At 35.0% G+C, this 16934-nt stretch overlaps 1 long non-coding RNA gene across 2 annotated transcripts in view; it reads right to left on the bottom strand.

Annotated features, from left to right (window-relative positions):
- Positions 1-16934, bottom strand: part of LOC112440858 (uncharacterized) — a 117007-nt gene that overhangs the window by 44771 nt on the left and 55302 nt on the right. Inside the window, exon 4 of one of the 2 annotated variants that reach the window (XR_008619777.1) lies at positions 3232-3288. The exons of the other annotated variant lie outside the window; for it this stretch is intronic. This is a non-coding gene — a long non-coding RNA (uncharacterized LOC112440858). Of the gene's footprint in view, positions 1-3231; positions 3289-16934 lie in introns of those variants that run through there. 2 annotated transcript variants of the gene reach the window in all.

Below are 16934 nucleotides of genomic sequence, written 5' to 3'. Positions count from 1 at the left end.
TTGAATTATTACTTAAATAATAAAGGGCTTTCTAATTCTCCTCCCTAGAAGTAATCAATTTCTACTGTGGTAGCCACCAAAATTACCTTTAATATTATTTAATTTTGAAAATTGTAACCATGATTTAATTAAAATATATATTCATTTTAAAAAGAAATTTTAAATCTACCAGTCTGCATAAAAGTAGGGGTTTTTTCTAAATCACTTAAAAGCTGGACTTCAAGGCTTAAAAAGCCTCCTATAATTGTATTTCCTTCGGAATACCCATTCCTCCTCTAATTAAAAATCTTTAAGTATTGTTGAGACTAAAGTAATTCTTTCAGAAATTTTGCATTTTCAATTTTATGCTGCTATTTTGAGCCATAATACTCTTCTAAGTATTATCAAATTGTATTGCATAATCTGTGTTACTCCATGTGGTACTGGAATATGTATAGTCACACTTTAAATAAGGCACTTCCAAAAATTAATCCTACTATTTCTAGAATTGTTTTACCCTTGATAATGCTGTTTTTATATTTACTTTATTTTTCTGTTTTCTCTTCTCCATCTTTTTCTTTCTTCCTTTGCATCCTTTCCCTCAACTACATATTTCTTTTCTCTTGCTTTCTACTGCTTTTTTCCCCTTGTAATCTCTCATTCCTCTTCTCTTTGCCTTTTCTTCCTCTACTCTTGGGGTTTTTAACATGATCTCCGTGGGACCCCATGTATGGATGGGCTTCAGGCGATCCGAAGATATTCTGAAAGTGAGTGCAAGTTACTTATATTGAAAGTGGGTTACTTGTTGTGCTTGTTAAGTATCCCTAAAGTCCCAAAGAAGCAAGTGAATGACCAGAAAATTGTAAAGAAAACCCCAATCACCCCTCTCAAATTCCCCTTTTTGTTTGCCTCTAGTTTCCATCTACAGTCCTGTGCAAGGCAAACTACCAGGGAAGCGCTACGATGTTTCCTCTCATGTTCATTTCCAGACTTTCTTTTTCTCCTTTCACTTGAAAAAGACGAAATGTTTTCCCTTAAGAAACTGCATTGTACTGGCAGGAAGGAATTAGTTCCCATCAGTGCCATATCGGAGGAAAAAACAACAACCTGCGAACACAGTGCTGGAGAACCTGGCAGCTGATGATTCTCAGGAATAGGAACTAGCAGGATGCTTCGCTTCTAAGCACCCCTTGCTGCATTCATGCATGAAAGATAAAACGTCTTCTGCTGTTTGCCAGTTGATTTTGAAGAAAAAAACAGATATCTTGCAACTTTTAACCCACTGCTGCAACGACAAATGTGAAAACCATTCTTCCACCACAAGTTTTCTGAAATAGACCAGAGTTATAAACATTTTTTCCTCTCTCTCTTTGTTCATGGCATTTTCTATGCCTCAAGATTTTTCCTCAGCATATTCTGAATTTAATAGACTACTACTAATTCATTACGAGACAACTTAAATGCAGCCTTTGGTATGAAACATTCCCTCATTTGAATGTACTCTAGCGTCACCTTTTTCTAGTCATATATACAATGCATTATCAAAGCTATGTGTGCCTTTTAGCAGAAGTGGTGTCTTATTCACCTTTATTTGTTCCAGTATCTATAAAAGCAGAAAGTTTGTAGGTAGGCAAATTATGTAGAATGATTGGATAAATGAATAAATGCATTTTAAGTTCAAAAGAGCAGTTATTTAAGTTGCAATACCCAAAATCAAAGCCAATTAATTCATTTTATAAGATGCTTATATGGTTTGACTGTGTCCCCACCCAAATCTCAACTTGAATTGTATCTCTCAGAATTCCCACGTGTGGTGGGAGGTTACCAGGGGGAGGTAATTGAATCATGGGGGCCAGTCTTTCCTGTGCTATTCTTGTGATAGTAACTCTCACCAGACCTGATGAGTTTATCAGGGGTTTTCGATTCTGCTTCTTGCTCATTTTCTCTTACCACCACCATGTATAAAATGCCTTTCACCTCCTGCCATATGAAACTGTAAGTCCAATTAAAACTATTTTGCTTCCCAGTCTCAGGTATGTCTTTATCAGCAGTGTGAAAATGGACTAATACAGTAAATTGGTAGTAGTAGAGTGGGGCATTGCTGAAAAGATACCCAAAAATATGGAAGCAACTTTGGAACTGGGTAACAGGCAGAGGTTGGAAAAATTTGTAGGGCTCAGAAGAAGACAGGAAAATGTGGGAAAGTTTGGAACTTCCTAGAGACTTGTTGAATGGCTTTGCCCAAAATGCTGACAGTGATATGGACAATAAGGTCCAGGATGAGGTGGTCTCAGATGAAGATGAGGAACTTGTTGGGAACTGGAGAAAAGGTGACTCTTATTATGTTTTCGCAAAGAGACTGGCAGCATTTTGTCCCTGCCCTAGAGATTTGTGGAACCTTGAACTTGAAAGAAATGATTTAGGGTAAATGACAAAAGACATTTCTAATCAGCAAAGCATTCAAGAAGTGACTTGGGTGCTGTTAAAGAGATTCAGTTTTATAAGAGAAGCAGAGCATAAAAGTTTGGAAAATGTTCAGCCTGACTTGCAATAGAAAAGAAAAACCCATTTTCTGGGGAGAAATGCAAGCCACCTGAAGAAATTTGCATAAGTAGCAAGGAGCCTAGTGTTAATCCCAAAGACCATGGGGAAAATGTCTCCAGGCCATGTCAGAGATATTCACAGCAGCCCCTCCCATCACAGGCCCAGAGGCCCAGGAAGAAAAAGTGGTTTCCTTGTCTGGGCCCAGGTTCCCTGTGCTGTGTGCAACCTAGGGACTTGGTGCCCTGTGCACAACCTGCTCCAGCCATGGCTGAAAGGGGCCAACATAAAGCTTGGGCTGTGGCTTCAGTGGCTGGAAGCCCCAAGCCTTGGCAGCTTCCATGTGATATTGAGCCTGCAGGTTCACAGAAGTCAAGAATTGAGGTTTGGGAGCCACTGCCTAGATTTCAGAAGATGTATGGAAATATACAGGCAAAAGTTTGCTGCAGGAACAGGGCCCTGATGAAGAACCTCTGCTAGGGCAGTGTGGAAGGGAAACGGCAGTGTGGGGGGGGTTGGAGCCCCTACACAGAGTCCCTACTGGGGCACTGTCTAGTGGAGCTGTAAGAAGAGGGCCATCGTCCAGCAAGCCCCAGAATGCTAAATCCACCAACAGCTTGCACTGTGAGCCTGGAAAAGCCACAGACACTCAACACCAGCTCGTGAAAGCAGCTGGAAGGGAGGCTGTACCTTGCAAAGTCACAGGGGTGGAGCAGCCGAAGAACATGGGAACCCACCTCTTGAATCAGCGTGATCTGGATGTGAGACCTGGAGTCAAAGGAGATAATTTGGGAGCTTTAAAATTTGACTGCCCCACTGGATTTCACACTTGCATGGGCCCTGTAACTCCTTTGTTTTGGCCAATTTCTCCCATTTGGAATGGCTGTATTTACCCAATACCTGTACCCCCATTGTATCTAGGAGGTAACTAACTTGCTTTTGATTTTACACGCCCATAGATGGAAGGAATTTGCCTTATCTCAGATGAGACACTGGACTGTGAACTTATGGGTTAATGCTGAAGTGAGTTAAGACTTTGGGGGACTGTTGGAAAGGCATGATTGGTTTTGAAATGTGATGATTTGAGATTTGGAGAGGGCAGGGGTGGAATCATATGGTTTGGCTCTGTGTCCCCACCCAAATCTCAACTTGAATTGTATCTCCTAGAATTGCCATGTGTTGTGTTGTGGAAGGGACCCAGGGGAAGGTAACTGAATCATGGGGGCCTGTCTTTCCCATGTTGATCTCATGATAGTGAATAAGTCTCACAGTATCTGATGGGTTTATCAGGGGTTTCTGCTTTTGCTTCTTGCTCATTTTCTCTTGCCATCATCCTGCAAGAAGTGCCTTTCCTCTCCCACCATATGGAACTGTAAGTCTGGTTAAATTTCTTTTTCTTCCCAGTCTCGGATATGTCTTTATCAGCAGCATGAAAACACACTAATACGGATGCATTATATGAATTGCCTGATATAGATCATAGATCAATCTATAAACATTGATTAGTGAAATGATATGCCAGATCACAGTAAGAGGTAGAAAACACACACACACACACAGAGTATATTACATACTTCTAACAATCCTTCAATAAGGAAACTCATTTAACTTAATTTAGCATTTCCCACTGTCATTAACTTTTAGGACACCTACTATATTTTAATTTCCCCAAAAAAGAAATATTGTATAGAATCCATTAAGCCATTTTGGAAAATCATAGGCTAAATAATAAATATTTTATTTTGTTTTGCACTGTAGAGGCAAGATTGTGTGTGTGTGTGTGTGTGTGTGTGTGTGTGTGTGTGTGTGTGTAGAGAGGATCCTGAATATCACTTCATTATAATACCCATATTTTATTTAACAATGCAAAACACCACCTAGCCAACAATATATATTTTTAAAACTATAAAACCAAAAACCCACAACTATAAAACTCCACATGTAACTAAGACTTTCAGACAAATAAATGTATTATAAAGTTTTCCTGTAATTATTTCTATTTAAAATAGTTAATAGGGAGCAGCTGAGTCTTCTCTTCCATTCAAAATGTTTATTTTAACTCTAAGCAATTAAGTTGGAATGGTCAACAAATAAAGAGTAAAAGTAATTTAGAATAAGAGTGATATTTTTTCCATGATATTAGGGAAAATTAAATGTCCTTGAAACTACCATTAAACTGAATTTAATAACCTGATATACTAAACAGGCAAGGAGAAAAAAAGTGGTCTATATTAACATTACTAGACAGCTACAGAGTAATTCCACTGAAATTCACAATTGGTTGGGGGGAAATTGGAGAACTTTATCATAATATTTGAATTGGTTTTGTTAATTCAAAAAAGCAAAATACAAAGGTGAATTTTATTTGTAAGAATGCTGTGTAATGGAGTCAATCTGGAAAATATTAATAAATATATCACAAAATCACATACAGTAGAAAAAGGAGATGCTTTAACATTGGCCATTAGACTTTTCCCATCTATGTTTCACATTGCTTTCGGGGTTTGATCTTATGAGACTCTATCTGTTTTCTGCTGTGAGCTATGGGCAAACTGCTGGCAAGGCACTCTCCATGTTCATTTTGAAAAATCAACAATGACAATCTTTCCCTAGTCTGTTCTGTGCTCATTATCTATGTCTCCAAAACTAAACCGCTTAATACAATGTTCTCTCATGTTTAGACTTTTAGAAAGAATACATTAGCTATAGCCTAAGAATCATCCTTAGAAAAGATGTTTTTGCTTGCTGTATAGATGTTGCAGGCAAAAAATGTAATAGCCAATTGGGTAGTTCTGATTTCTGCATATTTTGAAAATGGGTATGGTAATACCATCTCTTTAGCCTGCAGTTTTTTAAAAAGAATAAAGGCTCTGAAATCTGACTTTGTTCACCTCTGAAGACTTTCATTTAAAAGCTGAGCACTTTAGAGAATTATTAAATTGTTCTGAGATGCAGTTGCCTCATTGCAAAAATCAAGCTCTTAATAACTTTTTCATAGTAGTACTCCTCAGAGAGTATACACATACATATATACGTACACATATATACAATACATACCACGGAATTGAGACTTAGAATGTGGTCATATGTTTCCATTCTCTTGCCTTTAAAAATCATTATAAGCACATCTTTTTTGTAGGAGTCATTTGCTATCAATTCCCATAAACCAACTAGTCTACAGCCACATTTATTCTAAAAAAATTCCACAGCCATTTAACCCTGCACACACACACAGAAACACATCTGAACTCACCAGGTGTGGTGGTTCATGCCTGTAATCCCAGCACTTTGGAAGGCCGAGGCAGGTGGATCACAAGGTCAAGAGATCGCCACCATCCTGGCTAACATGGTGAAACCCCGTTTCTACTAAAAATACAAAAATTAGCCGGCCATGGTGGCGTGTGCCTGTAGTCCCAGCTACTTGAGAGGCTGAGGCAGGAGAATCAGTTGAACCTGTGAGACAGAGGTTGCAGTGAGCCGAGATCGTGCCACTGCACTCCAGTCTGGAGACAGAGCGAGACTCCATCTTAAAAAAAAAAAAACACACACACACACCTGAACTCATACACATGCGTATTCACATAGTAATACAGAAAATACAAAGTTGTTTGTCTCATCTTCGGCAGTGTTAGACGTGGTTAGCAGTATGGACATTATAGACAGAAAAAATGACCATGTATTCTCACAGGCTCTTAGCTAGAGCCTCAGGAAATGACTAAGAAATGACTGATCAGTCAGAGAGGATGATGTTCAGCCTAGAAAATCGCTAACATAGATCAGTGCAACCAGGAGGTAAACAGTTTCTGGAAACTTGACACATTGAACTACTTAATTTAATGAAAACAAAGTAGAATTTGTTTAATAGAAACTTGGCTCATTCTACCGTCGTATGCTTCTAGACGAATGAATGATGTTCACTGAAATCTAGAAGATGAGTATATTTTGGGCCACTTTTCTTTTCCCTAAGTAGAGTGACCTGTATAGAATAAGAAAATAAAAATTATAATTAAAATCACAATAATGCTATGACAGAGGTCCTAATTTGGGGGAAAATTTAATAATTTTAGGAATATAAATTTGATGATTTCTTTTCCAGAAACATACCATTGAAAGACACATTAAATCTCTGAATATATATTTTCAGGATATGTAAGTATTTCATAATAGTAAAGCTTTTGTTATAGACAGCGCCCTGAGTAAAACGATACAGTCTGCTCATAATAATTTTTCAAAGAGGATTTTGTCATATACTGAGAATGCAAAGAACAAGTTAGGATTCATAATTCATTTTTGCATTTTTTATTAAATATATGCCGGCACATTCAAGAAGTCTCATTTACTTAGATATAAAGAAGTATTTTAGAGTACGTAAGTGGAAGAAAGACAATAGCACAATAATCTCATTCACTATGATGAAATATCAAGTGTACGTGGCATGGAAATTTTGTCTCGTAGGGGTAGAGAGGAATTAAAATTATCTTCATTTCTAGCCACAGCTGCAAAACAGAAGAGAATTTTATAAAGCAGAGCAAGCTTACAAATGCTTACATTGTTTATGCTTGCAAAATGTTGGAAAGAAAATAAATACAATTATATAATTTCAAAATTCATTATTCATCAAAGATTCTCATTTTTCACAAATCCAGAAAAAAATATCAGAATTAATGGAAGGGAAAATAATGCTTGAATACTACAAATACTGTTTTGTTTCTCAAATTCTGATACCTTTAGTAAAATACAATACCGAACTTTCAAAAAAATTATATATTTGTCTACTTATGGCAAAGCTATTTCAAAGTTATTTTACATTTCAGACAAAATTTCATTTGTTTCTGCCTAAAACTGTACTGCTAAGGCCAATATTATAATGACTTGTCTGGGAAAACAAGATATTTGTAATAGACATTCAAGTATTTATTTTATGGTTATGCCATCAATATTTAAAATTGACAACAAGTAAACGTTGTATATCATTTACTTGTATATACAAGTAAATCTTGTATATCACCACTTTTAAGAGTGGTGATATTTTCATAATTATATAAATTAATTATGTTCTGTGCAACACTGAGTCAACACTATTCGTCTTAAATAAATCAGTTAAAACCTCATGTAAAACTTTAAAGCACAGAATTATTTTATTTTTTATTTTTAAACAAAACTTATTTTAGACACAACATTGTTTTAATCTCATCGAGATTCTTAGTTTAGGTGCCATTAGCAAGTTTCCATCAGTTCAAATGTAGAACTTTTTATTGTGTTATTTTTTGTTGTTTGTGGTAGCACTCAAGAACTAGTAAGAGCATGAAGCTACAAAATATTGAGTGTCATTGAAAATTTAATGTATGTAAACATTTATATATAAATTGTAATATACATGTAAGTTATGTGTATAAACATTTATCAAACTTATTTTAATGGTGTTTATTCAGAGTAAAAAGGTTGGGTAATGATAAAGTTGATTTTCACCTTTAAAAGAGTGAATGGAGATGTAAAGTGTGTGTATGTTTAGTGTCTACTTTTTTTAAAAAAGAGTAGAATGGAGATGACAACCGTGTGTGTGTGTGTGCGTGTGTGTATGTTTTAGAAATCTTTGATGAAAGCAACATGATGTCATTATGATTAACTTAAGCAGAAAATGAATGATTTGAAAATCTGTGATATAGTCCCGAATAAAAAGAAAAAAGGGAAAACTGCTTTCTTAGAAACTGGAATTAGGGCTCCTCCAATGGACACTGTCACTAATGGGGACATACTTCAGACAACACTTGTTGAGGGTCTTCTATCATTTTTGTTTTTCTGGTGGTACTAAGCATCTGTTGCTTGCACATCTCCAAGAATTTTGGAGAAAAGTTTCAAGGATATTGTTTGATAATTAAAATGATTCCCTGTAAGTTTAATTGTGAAGGGTATAATTTTCAGCATATTATAAATACAGACTTTACAAAATATAACTGCTATATTATTGCTTTAAATGTAGTCAATAGGATCTAAATACCATGAAGATTTGATACCTACAACCTTCAGTCATGAACAGTCTATATTCCAAAAGAGGAGATATTTCCAAACTGTATCACCTATGAAATTATAACCTAATTAAAAATATATTTTGTTCTTGAAAGTCTTGTATTAAGGATGCCAACAGAATAGAAAGCTGGTTCAGTTCTTTCACCAGCACACAACTCTACTCCATTTGTTTATGTGTCCGCTAAACTTGGACTGTGCCATCTTCCCAATCAGAGTACCCTTTTCTTGAATCGAGCTTCATTCTCCGGAGAGCTGCTAACTAGCAGGAAGTGGTGAAGACAGCAGGGCTGGAATTCAAAATGGTAAGGAAAGAGATAAGGAAGCTTCTTTATCTCTGATACAGAAGCAACAAGTAAAATGAGCACTCCGAGTTAAGTGTCAGCACTTTGCCGTGAGAGTGAATGCGTTCAAGTGCCTATGAAAGTCTTTTAAACAGCTGAGCTGGTTTATGTAATTCCATCAGTCAAAATTATTTGTGTTAAATTTTAACAACTAGTCACAGTTGAGAGACATCAAAGTTGGCTAATTGTTGAAAAGTGATGTTAAAAATCGGTCATCATGTCTATCAATGCTGATGACTTTATATATCCCTACCTTTGTCCTTGCTTTCATCTCCCTGTTCCTTTCTCTTAAGTAGTCAGTTTCCAATTTTCCTCTGATTGTTTACTCATACCTTGTTTCTCAGATGGTGTCTCTTAAAAAAAACATTTTAGGATCAAGATTTTCTTTGCATTCCCAACTAAACTTTAATCACCATGAATGCAAGTATAATGTCTATATTCACTCACTATTATATTCCCAGCACCCAGCAGAGGACATTCAATAACTATATAATAAGAGAATAAATAAAAAATATAAACATGTGGTGGCTGACACCTGTAATCCCAGCACTTTGGGAGACCAAGGTGAGTAGATCACTTGAGGTCAGGAGTTCGAGACAAGCCTGGCCAATATGGTGAAACCCTGTCTCTACCCAAAAATACAAAAAATTAGCAGGGCATGGTGGCGTGTGCCTGTAGTCTCAGCTACTTGGGAGCCTGAGGTGGGAGAATTGCTTAAATCCTGGAGGTGGAGGTTGCAGTGAGCCGAGATCACACCACTGTACTCCAGCCTGGCAACAGAGTGAGACCCTGTCTCAAAAAAGAAAAAAAAATTATGTATATATACACATGTAACCAAGAAGACCAGCATATGGTAATAGCTGGTGTAAAAAAAATGGCTAAACCCAATAGTGAAATAATAGCTTTGCCACTAATTCAAAGACTAAATTCAGAGATGTCATCCATCAAAGGAACACTATTTTCTGAAAATAGTGATAGGTATATTGAAAAGAGCTCTGCAGTTAAAGACATCTAGGAGATACTGAATACAATTTAATAAACAGAAAAAAGTAATGAACAAATGATGGATTAAATACAGAATATTGAATTTGCCCTATGTTTGATTCCTAGAAACCTGCTAATGAAAATGATTAAAGTAATTCCAGATGAATTGTTAATGCCTGTTACATTTTCATATTATTTATCACCCCACATAATATATGCCTTCCAAATATGCTTATAGCAATTAACCCAAAGAATGAATAAAGTGGTAATCACATTTACCACAACAAGTTATGGGGGGAGAATTGTTTTTATACCATGCAAAACACTCCCTATCCACTGGTGATTGTCAAATATTGTGGTCTAAGAAGAGCACCATAGACAAAAATTCAAAAACACACAGAAGAAAAGGGAAAAAATACTTTGCTACTCTCTTGAATTATTCTTAGTGGGTCTTACTAACAAAACTACAAAAAGAAATGCAAACTTTACATATTATCTCAAAATGAATCTGTAAGGCAAAACTACAGCAATAACGGGAATGGTGCTAGGAAAGCTGGTGGAGTGTTTGTGAATGTGTGTGTGTGTTTGTGTGTTGTGCTTGTGTACCCAACTAAAAGACAGCATCCTAAATATTTTCAAGTTTAAAATTCTAATTATTCATTATAAAAGCACAATACAATAAAAAAGAAGCCCTTCTTTAAACTCTGGCCAAGGTCCCTCTAGCAGAAGGATTCTAACAAGAATGAAGATAAAAAGATGTCTGTGAATTCTCAAAAATTCACTTGAAATTTATGTTGCATCCCCTCACCTTGCTCAGTAACCATGTTTTGTTAACACTGTCTGTTGAGCCTTGTTGACTCCTGGTGACTGGAATATCTTGTTAACTGAACTGCTAGAAGTTCTAGTTCTTGCAGCTAATGCATTCTCAGAACTGCACAGTATGAACACAGCAGGTGTAAAGTAAAAGCAATAATAAAAAATTGAACAGACTTTAAGTGCTATGATTATTACTGTAGGCCAGTTTTTATCTTCTATTTTAAAAGTATACTTCTTGGATTTCCTGTGTCTGAAAGTACTGATAGCCTCATATTTTCTTTCTCAGTGATGGGAATTAAATATCATATTTTTAAAAAGAAAGTAATATTTGAAAGGCTTGCCTATAGATGGTGAACTCCTAAATCTATGAATGAAATTATCTGAAGATTCTGAGAAAAATCCCTCAAATAATCTAACAACTGATTAAAAATTCAATACAGGAGTAGCTGTGACTTTTAACATCAGCTTTCCCCTAGGGAGCTTTTACCCATTGATCAATTTTGCATCTTTCTAAAGTCAAAGGAGGAAAAGAACTTGTTTTAGAGATAGAAACTCTGAGTAGCAGAAGCACTTTTCATTGGTAGTTGGAAAGTAGAATGATGAAAATCAAATTCTAATTTCAGCAATCCATTACCTATGCAAGATTGTGTTTTGAAATGAGGGTAAATGTATCTTTATTTCTACCTGTAGAGATATAGATATACTACCAGAAAACAAGATACACAGGTAGGCTTATCTGAATCTACCGTCAGATTATTTCGTCTTACTTATTAAGAGCAAAAATATTATATTAATGGATTATTTTGTCATCTTTTTCTCTTTAGTAACTTACAAGGTATGAAACATTCAAGAACTAGTAAGATATGCAAATCCTGTATGTACCTGAAGTGTTTTACAAGAGCATGTCCACACTGATGTTACACATTCATATTACTTTTAATAATTATTCATATTTTTCATAGTTTTACTTCCTGCATCTGATCCATCAGTGCACTCTGGCTGCTGTAACTCTAAAACATATTTAAAATTAAATCACTTCTCACCCTTCTATTGCTACTACTGTGGTCTGAGCTACCAGGCAACAGCCACCTGGCATGATCTGTCATTTCAATTACTGTCTCCTAATTGATCATTGTTCTTGCATAATTTTGGTGTGTTTTAACAGAGCATCCATAATGGTACCATTAGATCACATCAGCTCCGTCCTCAAAATATTCCAGTGTTCCCGATCTGCTTTAGAGTAAAGGATAAGTCTTTACAATGATTTACAAGGCATTAAGCAGCCTCTCTCTTATGCCCCATTACATTTCTGATCTCATTTACTAAAATTATTTTTTTCAATCTCTGTGCTCCAGGCACACTCACCTCTTAGCTGTTTAAGCATGCCAGTCACACTCTTACCTCAAGACTTTTGCACTTGTTATTCATTCTGCCTAGAGTGTTCTTCCTCCTGATAACCATTTGGCTTTCTTTGGGTTGTCTCTCTCATATCATTTTCTAAGTTTAACCTCCCCTTCTTACGCTATTTGAAAACCCACCACTCCACTACTTCCTAATTCTCTTTATTTTTCTTGTTAGCACCTCTTAATATGTATTATTTATTTACCCAAATAGAACACAACTCCATGAGGGAAATTAGTTTCTTATGTTTTGTTCACTGTTTTATACCAGTGTTTAGTACAGTATATGAAACATAGAAAGTAGATGCTCAGTAAATATTCATTTAACATTTTTCCTAGATATGGGAAGCATTTTTTTAAAATCATGGGATTTTAGAGATATGGAAATCTTAGATTTCCTGCTTCCAGCAATCTTATTTTACAGAGTGAATACTGAAGACCAAAGATGTCGTGTCCTTTCCAGAGTCAACTAGTTAATTAAAGTCAGAATTTGGAGTAGAAGTTGGGATTTTTAAAATTATTATTGAAATGATTATATCCTTTACATCTCATTATTACCACTATGTGAATTATAAATTTGGGAGAGAAAATAAATTTAAGATATATAAGCATATAAAAGTAGTAGTCCTGAGAAATTATAAAATCTGAGTTATTGATAAATAAAATTATTTATAATTATAATAGAAAAATATCTATAGCTCATAGAATATCACAAGTCGATTATAAATTAGAAACATCACAATGTGAGTGAAAAAATATACAGCACAAGCACATATTATACTAAGAAATACTATAATTGAAAAACAAGGATCTCATTATACTCAACACTGGTCAGGCCCTTATTAGAATATCATCTTCAATACTGAGCTCAGGAGCAAAATGGGGATGTGGTCAAATTGAAGTGTGCTCAGTTGGGAGCTAGAAAGATAATTAAAGTGCTGGGAAATTGGGCCTTTGAGGATAGGTTAGAGTAACTCGGATTACTGAAACTGAATCAAAGGGGGTTGAGGGTAGTTTGGATAATAGTTGCCAAGTGTAAAAATAGTCTTATTTTAAAGAAAGGAAGCCAGCTGTCAGGTTCTCCATAGGGGAATAAGAAGGGGGTCAATGCTATTTCTCAGCAGGATAGTGAAATTAGGTCAAGTGTAATGAAACTTTTCCTTACACGGGAGAATTATTAAATGGGAAGACATTACTGAGAAAAGTATTTTCATATGGTAGTCTAAAATTTGCCATGGGTTCTCAATGTTTGAGATTGATTAAATCTCCCCTTTGATGAGGGCATGGATAAGGTAACAAAGCAAATTTTCTCCAGGTCATTACATGTCTGGTTCTCATTGATTGTTCCACTTCTTCTTGAAATAATGTTTGATTACAGTTTAATTGTAACCTCATTCTGTACATGTATTTTCGTCCCTTTTTGCACTAATCAAATTTAATATTGCTGAATAATGTTGCAGGAAAATTTTTATGAGATTCTTACAATCACATTCTTACATCAAGGCCATTTATTAATAGCTAGACTCTTTCATGAAATATCTTCCTAAATTTCTTAACCCCCTCTTCTGACCCACGTCCCTTTTGCTAAATTGCATTCTGCATTCTTGCAGAAGAATTAATTCTTCCTAGCATAGATCTAGTCATGATAGTTTTTCTTAAGAAAAAAAGTTTGGTGTATATTAACTATTCGCATCTCTCTGTGGCCAGAGGAATAAAGGCCCTATGTATCTCTTGCACTTTAATCCTGGTGTAATGCATCATTTTATGTTGGACACCATTTTCCTTTGATAAACTGTCTTATACATTATACTGGCCTATTTTCTTTAATGAAATTTTATAGGCTGCGTTTTAAAAAGGCATAACTTAACCCACCTTATCATTGCTCATTCTTATTCCTTCTTTCATCAGTCACCTGCTCAACACTTAAAAATGCTGGCTTAGTCAATTCTTGCTGCTACAGCAAAATACCTAAGACTGGATAATTTATAAAGAACAGAAATTTATTTCTCACAGTTCTGGAGACAGGGAAGCTCAAGATCAAGACACTGGCAATTTATCTGGTGAGGACCTCTTTTCTGAGTTCTCATATAGCAGAAAACAAAAGGGCAAGCTAGCCTAAAATTGTGTGAAGTCTCTTTTCAACGGGCTTAATCCCATTAACAAGGGAGCAGCCCTTACAGGCCTAATCACTTCTTACAGGCCACACCTCTCAATACTATCACTTTGGCAATATCTAAATTTTGGAGGGGGCTACATTTAAATCATAGCAAATGCCATACAGATGAGTATGCCCTCACAAAGACATCTCTGATTCTCTGGTTTGAGTGATTCCTACAGTTCTGTTGGAAGAAGTATGATCAACAGTATACTCTAACTTCTGGCTGCCAGTTGGCCTTAAGGGGGCAATTGCATATGTATTCTCTCATTTAGAATGAGAAATAATGCATCATTAACAAATTTAAGATTTTTTTTCACAGGAACGATAGACCACTTTTTAAAAAGATTTTTCCATTTCCCCCTGTCCTAAATTTGTTTCATTTGTTTGACAGATTCCTAGCAAGAATTAATGTGTAAATAGCATAATTTTGGTAGCAAAAATTCCCTTTTCAGTATTGATGTACTTAAATTTTTCATTATTTATTCATTATTTATGGTATATAGGTATATATACCATAAAATACACAAATATTCTAAAAAATGAGAAAAAGTGGTTCAAAAATTATTAATTGTATTACTTAGAGATAAATCACTATAAAAATGTGAAATTTATATATATAAATAGAAAAATAGAGTGCATAATAATATTAACGCAACTTAAAATAAATGAGTTTTTACAACTTTGTTTTGACCAAAATGAGATGCTTTAGAAATACTCTTTTGTAATCCTTTATCTCCAATGTTTATTGTATAGTGAACATCTTTACACAGCAAGTCCAAATTTATTCCAACAGCTGAATAGTATTCCACTGTTTAGGTGGAGGGCTGCCATGTATTATCATGCAGATTTTCCATTGATCAAGGGTCCGGGACTGAGTATGTAGACAGAGGCTAAAATCTAGCCCAAATTGCAGTCACCCAGCTCCATTACACTTTGTGCCTGACCAGAGGAACTGGCCTTTTCTAATTGACATGAATTTTCCATATGGCTTGTGGTGGTCCTGTAGTTTTAATTTACAAGTTTTATAAGCTCATAGTTTAAAATATCCAATAGCTCAACAAGGCTTATTTTCAAATATAGCAGTATCACTGCTCGAAACCCATCTCTAGTCCCCTTCTTCTTTTTGTATTGAGACCTGTCTAGAGTTACATTAAAATTTTTTTCTAGCTATATTAAGGTATTTTTAACAAATAAAATATGTATACATTCAAGATGTACAATGTGATTATACGTATATATGTACACACACACACATTGTGAAATGGTAACCATAATCCAACTAACACATCCTTTACTACAGTTACCATTGTGTGGTGTGTGTATGTCTGTGTGTGTGTATGTGTGTGTGTGTGTGTGTGTGAGATGAAAACACGTAAGATCTACTCTTTTACCAAATTTCAAGTAAACAGTATGGTAATGTACTGTACTGTAATATACAGTATAGTCACCAAGCTGTACATCACCGGAACGTATTTGTCTTACTATTGAAAGTCCTCCATAATTTTGGTACCTATTACCAATGTCTTCAACTATTTTAGCTATTGCTTCTAAAATTTTCACAAAATTTATTAATAAGATATTTTTACTCCATATCTTAATTTTTCAGTTTCAGATGTCATTCACTGAACTCCTGCTATGAGAAAAATGGGAATTTCCTTTCTTATAACCAACCACATCACTTCCAGCATGCCAAATGTATACAAACACAGTGCTCACAATAAAATTGGTAAAATATTTTTACTGAATTGGTATTTATTGTCCATGTGCTTATTATTGCATACATGGTATTCATTATCCAAATGATTGTATATATATATGTATATGGGTATTTTAATACTATTATTTTTTTTCAAATATTTTTATTTTTAATTTTTGTGGGTACACAGTATGTGTATATATTTATGTGACACGAGATATTTTGATACAGGCGTACAATGGGTAATAATCACATCAGTGTAAATAGAATATCCATCACCTCAAACATTTATCCTTTCTCTGTGTTACAAACAATCCAATTATACTCAGTTATTTTAAAATGTACAATATATTATTGTTGACTATACTCACTCTGCTGTGCTATTAAATACTAGATCGTATTCATTCTATCTAATTATACTTTTGTACTCATTAAACATTCCTCATTCCCTCACCTCTCACTACCATTCACAGCCTCTGGTTACCATGATTGTACTCTCTATCTCCATGAGTACAATTGTTTTAAGGTTTAATTCCCACAATAAATGAGAACATGTGAAGTTTGTCTTTCTGTGCAAGCTTATTTCACTTCACGTAATGACCTCCAGTTCTATCCATGTTGTTGCAAATGACATTATCTCACTCTTTTTTATGGCTAAATGGTATTTTATTGTGTATATGTCCTGAAGGGTTTTGCCAATGTTTTCTTTAAGTAGTTTTATACTTTGAGATGTTAGATTTAAGTCTTTAATTCATTTTGATTAGATTTTCAAACAAGGCAAAAGATAGGTGCCTAGTTTTACTCTTCTGGATATGGATACTCAGTTTTCACAGCACCACCCATTGAAGAGACTATCTTTTGTCCTATGCATGTTCTTGTATCTTTGTCTAAATAAGTTCCTGTATATGTATGGATTTATATCTGAGTTCCCTGTCCTGCTTCTCTGATCTATGTGTTTGTTTTTATACCATGCTGTCTTGGTTACAATTATC

The sequence above is a fragment of the Pan paniscus genome, chromosome 11, assembly GCF_029289425.2.
Source record: "Pan paniscus chromosome 11, NHGRI_mPanPan1-v2.0_pri, whole genome shotgun sequence".
Classification (NCBI taxonomy): domain Eukaryota; kingdom Metazoa; phylum Chordata; class Mammalia; order Primates; family Hominidae; genus Pan; species Pan paniscus.
This window is presented reverse-complemented; position numbering and strand designations above follow the sequence as displayed.